The following is a 15,384-nucleotide window of genomic DNA, read 5'->3' on the forward strand; positions in this document are numbered from 1 at the left end:
TCGTAACAGTATAGGTTTACACCATACATGGACAGTGGTTATATCATACTGTTGAATAACACACCTGCCTGTTTCCATATCTTTTGATTTCCAAGAACTAGCTGGTTTGTTGGATGACACACCTGTTTCTTTCCATATGTTTTGATTTCTAACAACCAGCTGTACCTGAGAAACAGCTCATCACGGAAAAGTAACTTATACCCTCGGAGATATTACTAATTTTTATAATCTAATCAAAATATCTTAAATTATCCTTCACATTAAAACTTACTATTACCGATATACATAAAATTTACTCCTTCCACCTCTAAGTCAATTTATAATTTATAGAGCTATATTACCATTCTCTGATATGGAAATAACAGTTCAACAATCAGCATCTATCAGCTCTAAAAAGTCACATCTAGACAATAAACAAGTCAGAAAACATCGTGATTGTATATTTAAAAGTCAATCGTCGTGGTTCACGATGGCAACACCTGTCGAACTATCACGAAGAAGATAATAAAATAGAACAGATCATCTACAGCTAATTGTAGCGAATTTACAACCCTCGTGTCGGTTTGTGCTATGATTTAGTATAGTTTAAGTCACGTTATATTCAAGTAAATAAATCTCAATACTATTAAAAATGTTTAATGGATTGTAGGAATGATGTTGGTTTTTCAGACAGGCCGTGTTGAGGCTAGGTGGAAAACAGTATACAAATACAAAAATGTATGGTAAAAATTATCACAAAACCCTAAGTACTTAGCTAAATTTAATTACTTCTATGGAAAATAAGTAATTTCCTAAAAAAATACTGATATTCTGACTTCTCACCAATGTTAAAAGTAGATCCTTGGTTTTGAAAATTCCAATCCTTGACCTATGTGCCAAATTTCATCCAGATCTAAGGAATGGTTTTCCCGTTTTTTAAAACCTTGAATCATATTTATAATTAAACTATTTTTCGGATTGTAAATTATTAAAACCACGATAAAATCTGAAAAATAGTTTAATTTTAATATCTTACATTCGCGTAAACATAAGAAATCATATTTATAATGTTAATAGGATTGCTTGCCTTTATATAATAATACGATAACTTGGTTCAGCCCGGACCTGGCGAGTCGCCTAGGATGCCATACTCCGCTCAACATATTTAAGACAGTTTAAACGTAAGATTAAAGTTGTCGCCGCTACACTTTTTGCGCTATTAACAACTGCCGTAAACTGTTTTCTTTCAACGCTTCGAAATAATAAGCATAACCTTTTCAAATTACACTGTGAATGCATAGAAATCATTGTTAGACGACACGATTGCGTGGGATAGATTTATTGTTTGAATCTCTTTTTTAATCAACTCCATCGTTGGATCAGATTATAGGTTCTTATTATAAATTAGCTAGTTGAACATATATATTATCGATATCTCTTAGTGAATGATATATGAAGGTTGTTTGAGGTAAGAATAAATTAATTTATTGTTGTGATACCCAAAATTGGAAGATAGATTTCGTGATATATGAATGGGTTATATAATTAAATGTTTAAATGAAACCTGTCCGCTATAATATAAATGGGGTCCATAAAAAAGATAACAAAAAATTTACACGTGTATACTCAGAAACTAGGTGAATCGAAATAAAATTAATTCCAGATTTTACGAATATTATTCGGCCACATCAAATTAGAAATGAGTAAGGTTTTGTCAAACTTTATTAAATAATAATAAAAATAGGTGTCAATTGAGAGGAATTTAATAAAGTAAAAAGGCAATTTTTTTAGGCAGATTAAATGTTGACGAGGAACGACTGGAAATCCAATGAACTCAAATTTTGTTTGGAGCAAGTGTCACCAACGACCAAGTAAGGGTAAGTCAGTGGTGGTAGAGAACGACCAAGTAATGCTAACAACAGAAGAAACAACGTATACTGTAAAATAGTTATAAACCTTATAAATAGGAATTGAAAAGATAACAGAACTAGAACAAATCACTAGCAATAGTTATCCACACACTTATTGGAAGCTAATTGAAATAATCTACGTAATAATCAGAACAACCTAATCAATTTCGAGATAATTTAAGACACTCCCCTGATCAAACGTCCTTAAGCATTAATTCCATTTTGGCGCACGAGTTACAGCAAGAGTATACAAAAATTTAGGAAAAAAATATCAAAAAATCAATTTGAGGTCGTTTTGAAAATTTTAAACTACCAAAATATTCCCTATTAAGTTACCTATTTAATCTAATAATGTTGATTGCAAAATAAAATCATGTATACTTACTTTAGGAGATGAACTCAATGAATAATGTTAATGGCATTTTAATTTTAAAATTTATAACATAATATCGATATTACAAAACATTTTAAATCCAAAAATAACATATAAACATGATGTTTAATTGTTTTTTTCTATATATTTCATACATTTCGAGTAAATACCTTCTAAAAATACGGATAGCGGACCGTTTTGGCTGGAGCACCTCAATCTAGTTCAATTTTAATTTAAACATCAATAACTTGAGCATAGCCGTTAATTTCTTTTCGTAAAGAGCAGCCACTTACACTGTAATCTATAAATATCAGGTGTCCCAGGCCGTAAGTGTAGCGATACCGTTACGATCGTAAAATTAGATGGTACAACTATCCACCTCTTGGCGCGAATTAAACATGTTATATGTAATTTACATCGCATCAAAAACACTCAGCAGGGTACTAAGACCACGTTTTGGCCATGTCGGCAATTTAAACTGTAATTTTCCGGTTAAAGCCGTATTATTAACATAACTGGATGATTTACGTTCGATATATGGATTAAAAATATCTTATCTTTTTGTTGGTTACATATTGTGGTTACAATTTCTTTTAAACAACTTTTCATTCTTAATGTAGATCACACACACTCACGCCTTTTATCCCCAAAAGGGTAGGCAGAGGCGCAACTGGTGCAACCTCATTCGGCCGTGAGTATTCCGTCCCATGATATGATAGGGCTATATAGAATAACGAGCCTATGGCCATATTGAGCATAAATTCCAGACTCCAGGCTGATACTCAGTAGAAAAATCCAATATCACTTTGTGACCCGAGGATCGAACCTGAGACCTCAGCACTGCAGTCGTATCGTAATACAACTACCACCGAAGCAGTTAAAGTAGATTAGTGTTTTAAAATTCGTAATAATGACGTCTAAATATGAGAGGTAGCTTTTGCTCGAGGCTTCTATGGCATGAATGATTTTTCCGGAATAAAAATCCCGCTCTATATTTTCCGGAATAGACAGTAGCTTATGTCCTTCCCAGGGTCTCAAACTATCTCCATACAAAATTTCATCGAAATCTGTTGAATAGTTTTCAAAATCAGACAGACAGATGCAGCAGGCTCAGGCAGACAGATGCGGCGGAGGACTTTGTTCTATAATATATTTTTACAACTATTTAAACTATCATGTATGAAGGAACAATTCCATCATACATGATAGTTGCGTAACTTTAACCGTTTACGCACCGCAATGGAAGCTCTCAATAGGAATGAATTTTCCCCATTTTTGCACCATTTTTCATTGATGTTCCGCTTCTATTGATCATAGCATGATGTTATATAGCATATAGCCTTCCTCAATAAATGGGATACTCAACACTAAAATAATTGTTCACTTCGAACAAGTAGATCTTGAGATTAGCTCGTTCATACAAACAAACTCTTCAGCTTTTTATAATAGTACATATATAGATATAAATGTTACTTAAATAACCATTCTATTTAAGCATGCCCTAAATTTACAAACATCTACGACTTTATTCAAATACTTAATTATAACCAAAATATAAAAATTAAATAAACTTTCAATTGTTTTTGTTGCATTGGAACAATTTTAATTTATATCTTGTAACTAAACAATAGTCTCACAGAAACACGAAAACAATAAATAGACAATAATCGACGAGCAATACGAATTAATTGTAATATTGTTCATCCACCATCAACTTTCCGAATAATTAATGTTACAAACTCCAATATGATAAACAGAAACTCGGAGACTTATTTATTCAGCTCGTCCTTTCGTGAAACTACTTAGAATTTGCAAAGATTGGCAGAACCCTGAAAGGGTCTTTAAAGTATTTCGGACTACAGTTTCTCATTAAGGTCTTAGTTATAAAGTAACAATAGTTTTATTTACTTGCTGTCGTGACGTTTATTACGGAAAATATAGGCTCAAATGAGAATGTTCAATAAGGACAATAATGGTTATATTACTAATTAGTTATTTAGATAAAGACACTTTAATCTGATTGAAGTTGTACTGCATGCGCGGTACGGCGGCGCTCTGGGTTCGAATATCGGGTCGGGCAAAGTGATATTTGGGTTTTTCTGCTCAGTATCAGCCCCGAGTCTGGAATTTGTGCCCGATATGGCGATAGGCTCACCCCCTATCACATCATGGGACGGAACACACTTGGCGAAAAGTGGGTGTCCTGGTTGCGCCTCTGCATACTCCTTCGGTGATAAATGCGTGATGTTGTGTGCGTGTGTGTTTGTTTTTTCAGATAAATATGATCGGAATATTTTTAACAATTCTATCAATATATGAGTGCAATAATTACACTAATTTAATAATCTTATTATACGTCACATATCCCTATCTTCAATAAACAATCCCAATCTTTTTTTCAATCTATCGCGAAAACTGAACCAATCAGAACATTTTTTTTTAATATTAACAAATGACTTTGATTAGTTCATTCTAGGAATCGGATTGAAGATTGAAATTGGCATGGTTAATAACTTACGTATTCAAGATTAGTATCACAGTGTGAACAGTAAAGCATATAACGACTTCACCCCGATTTACGGTATCCGCAAATACATTTCGCATGCATTGCAACAATTGCTCCCAACAAACAATCAATCCACGTAACAAATACGCAGCCAGCAATTAGTACAAACATCAAAAATCATCAATTGTCATAATTCATCTGTGTTGTTAGAAGGAAAGCAATTCCTCGAGCACGATTAGCTAATGAATCTGATTAGTGGTTCACCGTGTATAATTAATATAAATTAGAGCATTCTATTCGTGCGCGAGCGCAGGCAATTATCTCGCTTCCTTACGCGCCGTGGCGTCGATCAAACGGTCAAACGAGCTTGTCAATCAACACGGTCAGGACGATAGGTTCGCTGTTCAGGTAATTGACAGCGTACAATCGTCAGTTCAGTTATCACTCTTGTTTTGTTAGCGCGGTGCATTCGTCATGTGAGTGAAAGGTTGTTTTCACGCTAAACTAGGTGTTGGGTGTGGCTTTGCTTGTAATTATTCGATGGTTTTATGATACCAATATTTTTTTTCGTACATGAATTATATAGCCCCGGGCAAAACAAGCTATCTTCAAACGTCTTTTTGCAAACAATAAGTATATTACTTACAAAAAAAACACGCCTTATAAAAATATTGAATGTATTTATTGATGTTATTGATTGACGGTCTATAATTCCCCTTAACATCATTTACGATGTATTTCCTCACACGCGCTGTCTACTGATGATGGATAATCATTGAAATGAGGTGCTATGTCATGCATAAGTTGTTACAATTACGTGTGAGATTCCAGAATTTCGTGTTAGCCAACAATTTACTGCGAAATTCGTTTTATTGCAATTTTTTGCTTGGCTGTATGCAATTTGTGAATGTTCAGTCTTTATATTGCCGCCAGTTCATGTTTTACTAGACATTTTGTATTTATAGCTGTTAATTGTTTATGATACGTTTCGAAATGGTGATGATAGTTCGATATTTAAAGCATTTTCGTGCGAAGGTCCGATAAAAGCTAATGAATGAATAATTTCGATTACTTTTAAATAAAATTAAATATTGTTTTAAAAATAACGTTTAAGCGGTGGTAGCTTAGTTGGGAGTAGAACGGACTGCCGAGACGAATGTCTGCAAGCTCAAAACCTGAGACCTCTGATTCCGAGATTCTAAAGTTATGTGTGTATTCTTTATGAATTATCGCTTGTTTTAACGATGAAAGAAAACATCATAGGGAAACCTGCAAACCTGAAAAGAATTTTGATTGCATGTGAAGTCTGCCAATTCGCACTAGGCCAGCGTGGTGTAAAAACGCCTAATCCCTCTCAGTAGTAAAGGAGGCCCGTGCACAGCAATGAGACAGTATATAATACAGGGCTCATATTATTATTAAATTATTTTCCCCACTAGGTAGGCATCTTCATACTTTAGTTACATAAAATACTGTTCACCTCTTAAAGCCTTTAAAGGTCCATTTTCCACACACTATAATTAGAATTGTAGTTTTCGATGCACGCAATTTCTAAATGCATACACAGAAAATAGCATTATGACATGAAAACCGTTACACTTAACCCTTCACTGCCGTTTAGGCGCACTCACGAAATCCCGTGTTTCGCTCACGAGGTGCCCGCTGAACTTTTGTTCAACATTAAACTGGCACTTAGATCTACTTACAGTCAAACAATAACACAAATAACGAGTCCACGTTACTGTTTAAACGTAAATAGCTCACGATGGTCACGACGGGCTCGGTGTAGTCTTTACGACACTGACGAAAGTTCTCCTGAGTTGTCAACTCGTTAACCTCACGGTTAGACCGTGCGAAGTCCACTAATAACTCCTACTATTGTCATAATTACGTTACTCCGTCAGCATTTACGGGTTATTATAATTCGAAATTTAAAAATATTCTTTTTTTGAATGTTAACAACGTTTAAATTTCGAATTTGAATGCGTTGGTTGGTAAAACAGACATGTTCCGCTAGATGTCTCTGGTTTATAATTACATATTTTAATGTAACCCTCGTGTTCGTAGCATGGAAACAAAATGAAACGATAAATACATACTACTAAGTAACGTGGGACCTGTACTCCATAAAAAATGCTTGTTAATTTAAATCATATAAGGCATGGAAGCTATCGTTACTGATGTGTTGAGATGATAATGGGTATGACTTGGCAAAATTATTATAGAACTTCCCGGTTTAGCTGCAATTCGCAAAAGCCAGCAGCAAATTAATTGGACAAGTAAATTGAGCGCTTCAGAGAACATAATTAATAAGCGAAAAGATAATATAGTTGCTTAAGAGTTGTAAATTTTATTTTATAAAGGCTTGTAAATTTTTTGATCGCATCGCAATCATAATTATTTTTCAATAAAATCTACATTGCCTTTATTTATTATGTAACGCGCAAAGAATGTAAATTCATTTTATAATTTATTTACAACCGCGATATTTAAAAGTAATTTGTCATGCTGATTTACCAGTGCAATAAGGGGACAGTATTTCATAGATGAGATATAAATTTTATGTGATAAGGTTAATTTTAGAATCTTGAAAACGACGCAAAGGTAAAAGAAATTATACTGTACAAAACACGTTATGGAATCGAAAGTTTGGGCACTAAAAGTGCCTACTCGAACGTATATCAAATTTAACGATCTCGAAAATAACTCGAAATAAAAACGCGATCGAAGACCGATGGTAAGGAATGTTTACGTGAACAGTGTCACGTCGTGTTGACGATAACATCGGCCAATTTCGGCTCAGCAAGAAATTGTCGCTGACTCCAATAACCATATTATACCATAACCGGATGTTTACAATGCCCATCCCTATAGCCCGGGTAAAGGTGACAGATCGAACGGCTTGAGTGAAGACCTTTATGTTGTTTCCAAATCATCGTTTTTATTCTAAATTATTTTATTTTTATTCTGCCTGAACTTATTTTACTCCTACTTGACGTCATTCCTCTGTCGTCTATCCGACTTCAAATCTCCCCGAAAACTGACCTACGGTTTAAATCCAGGATAACTAATCCATAGACGTTGCTGGTAGTCTAAAGAGGTGACAGTTATCAACCCAATTCGAGTAAATAATGATATGTCTAAGTAATAATACTGTCAGCTCTGTATTGATAATGTCTGGTCGGTGCAGATGGGCATCCTCTGACAGAGAGGGGAATAAGATTCTAGTATTATAATATAATGATATCAACCCTGTATTAAGTAAATACTGTCCTACTGCTGGGCACGGGCCTCCTTTGCTACTGGAGGGAATTAGGCCTTAGTTCACCACTTTGGCCTACAGCGGATTTGTTAACTTCACCCTCCTTCAAATTTCCTATAGAGAACTTCTCAGGTTCAGGCGTCCTCACTATATTTTCCTTCACCGTTAAAGCAAGCGATAATTCACAAAGAATACACACATAATTTTATAAAAATCGGAGGTGTGTGCCCTTAGGATTTGAATCTGCGATCATTCGTCTCGGCAGTCCGTGCCACGCTCAACTAGGCTATCGCCTTAGTTATTAGTTATTACGCCAATATATTAAATATCTAATTGATTTTGCAATAGAATTACAGTAGTCTAATAAAAGTTTTATACCACCATTTAAACAAATGTTATTGTACTGGGGTACATTAACTTAATTACATAATGAAAATCACTTAACTACTCCAAGTCCGTATGCGCAGCGAACCAATAAAAGTTAGGCGCCAGGGTGGTTAATTGAATACAAAGCCTTCGTGTGTCGATCATAAAATGTTTGTTACACGAAACAAATCAATTTTATTGTTATTTTGGATTTATTACCACAGCGGTAAAGATATCCAAATTAAAAATGTATAAACTTAAAGCGTTGCTGTGGCTTGTGGCGTCGGTTTTAATTTTTATTATGCCACAGAACTTGATAGTAGTTTTGCCTTTAGCCTCCTTTTCCAAAGCAAATGCAGTTTAAAGCAATGCCTATTTCTGCCGCCAAAAAGCAGTGTAGTCACTGTTGTGTTCCAGTATGAAGAATATTGTAGCCATTGTAACTACTAGACATAATAAGAGTTAACATCTAATGTCTCAGGATGGCAAGCGCAGTGGAATACCAAACAATACTTTGCAATTGCAAAATGAGTATTCCACGACCTTGAAATATTAATTAACATTCCCATCAACAGAGATAAACATAAGCTCCTATATAACAAAAATTCTTGTTCCCAATCCATGATATTCGCAAGCATAGTACTGTTATAGTGCATATTACTTGATGCTACATTTCGGTGTTTTGACTTTCAAAATGTATACCAGTCCGTCACCGTTACAAGATACTGGCGTATATTCGTCAATGTACGTCCAGATTTGTACAAAAAATATCCGTTGTTCTAACACTAATTCGACCTAGGCATCAAATCCAACCTCATGAGTTTATAAACAAACACACCACGATACCAATGTATTCATAAACATAGCTGATGGCATTTTGCCTCTTTCCTTAAGGTATGTAAAAGTGTAACACTTCCACATTACACCAGTCAGGTAATAGAGGATGAGCTTACAATTCTAAACCTTGGGATGTTACTCAACAGAAAATAATCATATAATCCGACCAAGGTATTAACACGAAACCTCGACGCAGCAGTCGTACTAAAGTACACCACCACCAGTCCATTTACAAAATACACATATATTTTGATTACGTTTTTCCAGGACGGTACAAATCAAACACGCCACACCAACGTAACAATAATAACATTCGTATGTCCAAGGGCGACACTCTTCCCTCCCACGTGTTCTTTAGGTTGATTGTAGACCAATGTCAACAGACCCAGTGATTTCAATACTGCAAGTAATTTACGAGTAGTTGCGACCGCGTGGGCAGTTTACGCGCATATTTGCGTTCGTAAAGCGACCACACTGCGCTTATTGGGTTTGCTTGTGACATTCTTTGAGTATGTGTGGTTGTTCACATATTTGGATTTGATGGTTTGTTTGATAATTATGTTCTGTATGTTTATTTAGAGTGAATTATTGCTACGATTCCTTTTTTAAGAGACGGCAAACTGTAATATGATGTTAAATGATCGTCTCCATTGACATTTTTGCTGGTGGTAGGATTTATTTTATATCCGACCAGATAGCGACCATTGTACACAAGATGTTAAAACCCGCGTTGGTGGCTCACGTAAGCCGGCATAATTGTGTCGACTGCCCAGGGATAATCATCTCTCGTCAGTCGACATTCTATTGGACCCCACTCCGTTTACCATTAGGTGCAGTGGGGTCACTTTACCGTGTCCTATAAAAAATTCTACCAGGACTACCAAGAGCATCTTCAGAGCGTAAGCGGCTTTTGAGATAATATAGTTTTAGAAAGATCCCTAGGTAATAATATTTCAAAAATTCCGCTATGCAAAAGCTTTTGACATAATTACACACACACAACATTGCGCATTTATCCCCGAAAGGATATGCAGAGACGAAACCCCTTCACCTTCACAGGCAACCAGGGCACCTACTTTTGCCAAGTGTGTTCCGTCGCATGATGTGTTAGGGGGCGAGCCTATCGCCGAATCGAGCACAAATTCAAGACTCCGGGCTGATACTGCGCAGAAAAACCCAAATATCACTTTGCCCGACCTGGGATTCGAATCCAGGACCTCGGAGCGCTGTCGTACCGCACATGCAGTACAACTACGCCACCGAGGCTATCAGTTACATACAGTTTTACATAATTTCTTCGCATTATACAATATCATAATAAATAGGTCCAAGTATATGCATCATCATGCAGATAGTTATACACTAAAAGTACACATTCTAAACAAATCACCAAAAGATTACCCAACAGCAATCAGAGTTACGAAATTACAATTGAAATGATAATAAATAACATTCATTGGTACATCAAAGAAATTAGAAACGTATGTTGGAAGTAAATTACTTGAACACCATAAATCATGTTGCGATGTAGGAATGATATCGCAAAGGTTACGAGTTCGGATGGTGTCGAATTCTGGGTTTAAAGTTGCTCAATCGGTTGATGGTAATGACGGACTTGGGTTGCTTAGTGGTTATCATATTAGGTTATGTAGCTATAAACTTAACTTTAGGGCTAAACGTTACAGCTGATGTTAGCGTTCGGAGGTGATGTTAAATGCTGGGTTTATTGTTGAATTGAGTGGGATGGTAATGACAAATTGGCTTGCTTAGTTGGGAATTAGTTTCTCATAGTAATCATATTCTTATAGGTTATTAGGTTAGTGAATATTTTTATAGGTACTCTATTAAGTATTGGCATATTTAAAAACATTTTTTTTATAAATCATATCTAGTCCTGCGTGTGTGGAAATACCGCCACTAATTCGAAGGTAGACCTGAAGTTAGCATTTGGAAATAGTGGCAAATGCTGGGTTTAAAGTTGCTCAATCGAGTAGAACGGTAATGACGGATTTGGATTGCTTAGTGGGGGATTAACGCCTTATAATAGGATGTTTAACTTCAAATCAATGTACTTACAAGCAAAGTAATACAACTAATTTGGTGCTTAGTGGGAGATTTACCTTATTAAGATGATCAACAGCGAACAAATGGATATACTCCGAAACATGCTCTTCTATTAAACGACTGAGCCGATTTTGATGTTTCTTCCATAAAGGTAAAGAATTTTTCTAAAAGCAATTACATACATACAATAATATACTAAATTACATTACATCCCGGACTTTTATACGAGTCAAGCCACGTTCGAAAACCACAAATATCCAAAAATAAATCAAACAGAAATAATCCGTCAAAAATAAATGTAAACATATTAAATGTTTAATGTTGACAAATCAGAGAGCTTGCAGCGTGGGCGGTGAGTGATGGTCTCTGAACGTACCTCGGGTTAATTGACTGCGATGGCACAGCAAGAAATATGGACCGGGACCTTATGAAACATAGGACTATTAATGGAAGTTTAGATTTATGCAATTTTGATTTCGTCATTCCTTTGTCTACATTTGTGTATGCTGAGGGTACCTGCTTATAGAGTACTAGCTTTTGCTCGCGGCTTCGCCCGCGTGAAGGAGTTTTCCGGCATAAAAGTCCCGCTATATATTTTCCCGGGATAGAAAGTAGCCTATAATCTTCCTAGGGTCAACTATCTCCATACGAAACTTCATAAAAATCCGTTCAGTAGATTTTGAGAAAATCGATAACATTCAGACAGACAGAAATGGCTCACTATTTTAGTCATAGTGGCTTCCACATAAAAGGTAGATGCTGTCACGGACTTTTATTTAGAACTATTTAAGATAAACAATCCTACGGTACATCATCTTTGTCTAACTCTAACAGTTTAGGCAGCGTACGCCAAGATAGCAATATTTTTTCCAAATTACTTGATATGTATCGTTATATTATGACCAAATTACACAAAATCATTATAAATTGTAGTCTATGTGTTATTCTGATGTATAACCATTATTACTGTAAAGTTTCATCCAAATCTGTTTAGTAGTTTTTTCGTGATAAAGGAACAAACATACATACATCCATCCTCACAATCTTCCGCATTTATATTAGTAGGATTCATAAGTACTGAGTAACGATGTTTTGGTGATAGTATATCGCATAATATCGGGTATTACAGGTCGATGTATAAAATATATTAAGTCTTCTTATGGGCTCATTATCTTATGTGAATTGTAAGTCATGAGGCCGTGAGAATGAAATAAATTAACATATAGTAAGTAAACCTCTAATATATAGTTATATGTGATGACATATCGTTAAATTTTGTCAAAAAATCATTCCAAAAACGCTTTATGATGCCTTTAAAATTGTTAATTGTCTAACAATTTTACTAACTTCGAGCTATTCTCAAATGACTCTATTCTGCATAACTCTACGGTTGTTCTGAACTTATTATGTAAATAAAAAAAATTACAGGGCTGTCACAAAAAAATTACAACACGAGTGAGGAATGTCATTCTCATTATAACGATTGTAAAAGGATAACCAGGCGACTTGAAACGTAAACTTACTGCCGCGGGACTTCGTTACATGCACTAGGAAACGCTACCGGATCCATACACATCTTAAAATGATTTTGAGAATATAATAAAAAATCTTTCTTAAATTGTAGACAAAAAATCAGAACACATATATAAACTCAATCAATAGTAAATCTATAAGTCGTATAGATGATTATAATAGTGACTCGGTGACGTAGTTGTAGTGCATACGCGGTACGGCGGCGCTCTGAGATGCTGGGTTCGAATCCCAGACCAGGCAAAGTGTTATTTAGGTTTTTCATCTCAGTATCAGCCTGGACTTTGGAATTTGTGCCCGATATGGCGATAGGCTCGCTCTCTATCACATCATGGGATGGAACACGGAACACACTGGGCAAAAAGTAGGTGCCTTGGTTGCGCCCCTACATACGCTTTCGGGGATAAGTGCATGATATGTGTTTATTTTGTTTGATTAACAATAGTGATAACTTAAATATATTCTCAAATATAGTCTTCTTTCCCAGTATATTGTTATAGATTGTCTTGTAGTGCCTGGACAAAATTTCTTACTTAAAATATTAATCAATTTTAAACAATTTGTTCATTGATCAATCAGAAAAGCCGCAAACATCGAAACACAACACAATCGGACTGAAATACAAAATCCAATAATTTTTAAAATAATTACGAGGTCAGAGGCGGCTAGCTATTCAAATTATCGTTGCGTGCACATGAACACGTTTCAATGTGGGAGTACTCAGAAGCCAAACTCAAGTTGGACAATACCCTGTTCTTATGGTAATTACACGGTAAGATAAGTGAGCCGATAACACATGGAATGCCGCCACATAACCGGGATGTGAACATTCAATTAACGAATATTTATGTATGGAAATATGGAAAATATTTATTCTGCAAGTTATACTGATAATGGTATCGAATAAGGGCGTGTCCACATTACAAACGTATAACAGACACACCCTTACTTCCGGTCGGAATGACAACGGCTTATTAACTCTTGGTAGCGGATTGATTCTAAAAATGAAATAAAAAGATCTCGTAATTGGTTTTTTAATAAGTCTAACGGTCTTGTGTTACAAGTGTATCTTTTTTAATAGTTATAATTGCAAGGTAAAATCTCTATGCCGTTTTTCGAACGATAACAAAAGAAATTCTTTTGGAATTTCGAGTCTGTAACACAAAACAGCGAAATATCGCGGGAGATATGTTTGTAGTCCATGTTTCTATATTTGAAAAATGATTACACTATTTTAAATGTAAGATCTTGTGTAAACATATTAATAAAAAAAAGACCTTTAAGTAAATTCCTGTTACTTTTTATAAAACAAATATTACAATTAACATCGCAATTAAATGAGCTATTTCCATTAATTCAAACAAATAAACGCAATACAAAAATAAACTCAACATTTCACCAAGCAAAACTCTTTCACTTAGCATAAAAGGCCTTTTACAATTTTACAAATAAATAATGTTTGCCGAACAAAAGTTGTGCTAGCAAAAAGAGCGCGAAGACAAACAACTGAGCCGTTATCGCGAACTGTAAGACCGGTATTCTAAACCGGCAGACGTCCATAAAACCGCTAGTGATGTCAACCACCTTCGCATTTACATTCGTGTTCGATTCGTTCTCGAATGTTTTTGCTCGGTGAAATAAATTCTAATAAATATGGTAGTAATGTTGATTTTCTTATAGATTTCGATTATAAATATTTATGTTAATGGCTATGAATTTACGTTATATAAGTGCTAATGTATCACAGATTTTTGATTATAATAAATAACTGTTTGTCCTTTTACAGGAAATTGTTGTGATTGAGATGAATTTTACAAAACCATTGTTTATGTATAACCGCAGCGCTATGTTGATGTCAGTTTTTATATGTTTAAAAACCATGTCTTTTCATTGCTCACTATACCGCAATTAATTATAGTTAACTTGCGATTTCTTTATCGATCTTCGACAATCACTAAAATCATGTCAAAAATTAAATGCAGAAAACTAGAATAAACCAATTGTTTTAAGTATATACGTAGTACTCAACACTATCAACAACAATTATTATTTACTTCGGCGAAAGAAAAATCGCTTTTAATGAATTCGCATTCGCAAACAAAACATTGCACCCAACACTAGCCGCGCCGAAAGTGTCGGCCAATACCCCACAATAAAGCGAAACAGTACCCGACAACACTACAGATATTAAAAACATGGGCGTGGTTTAATTAGAAATTTAACCTGTTAATAAATTACAGATGCCCGCCACTACCCAAGGTGTGGCAACACTCTACATATTTCCCTTGAGAAATAACCCCTGCTAGTGTTGCCAACGTCACCGTTCATGTATTTTCGGAACTCATTCGTTTTATTATGCCATATTTCGAGTCGAAAACGAATTGTTACCCATTAGTGTCCCAGAATACTCGTCTTTATTTTTAAAATGTAATTTAATTTCCAAACAAATGGCTTCCAAATTTATAACTTATAATGGGCTCGTATTATTTTAAATGAGATGAAGGAACTAACCCTACGAGACAATAAAAATAATTAAACGCTAGCGATGTTTAGAAAA

The sequence above is a fragment of the Manduca sexta genome, chromosome 15, assembly GCF_014839805.1.
Source record: "Manduca sexta isolate Smith_Timp_Sample1 chromosome 15, JHU_Msex_v1.0, whole genome shotgun sequence".
NCBI lineage: Eukaryota > Metazoa > Arthropoda > Insecta > Lepidoptera > Sphingidae > Manduca > Manduca sexta.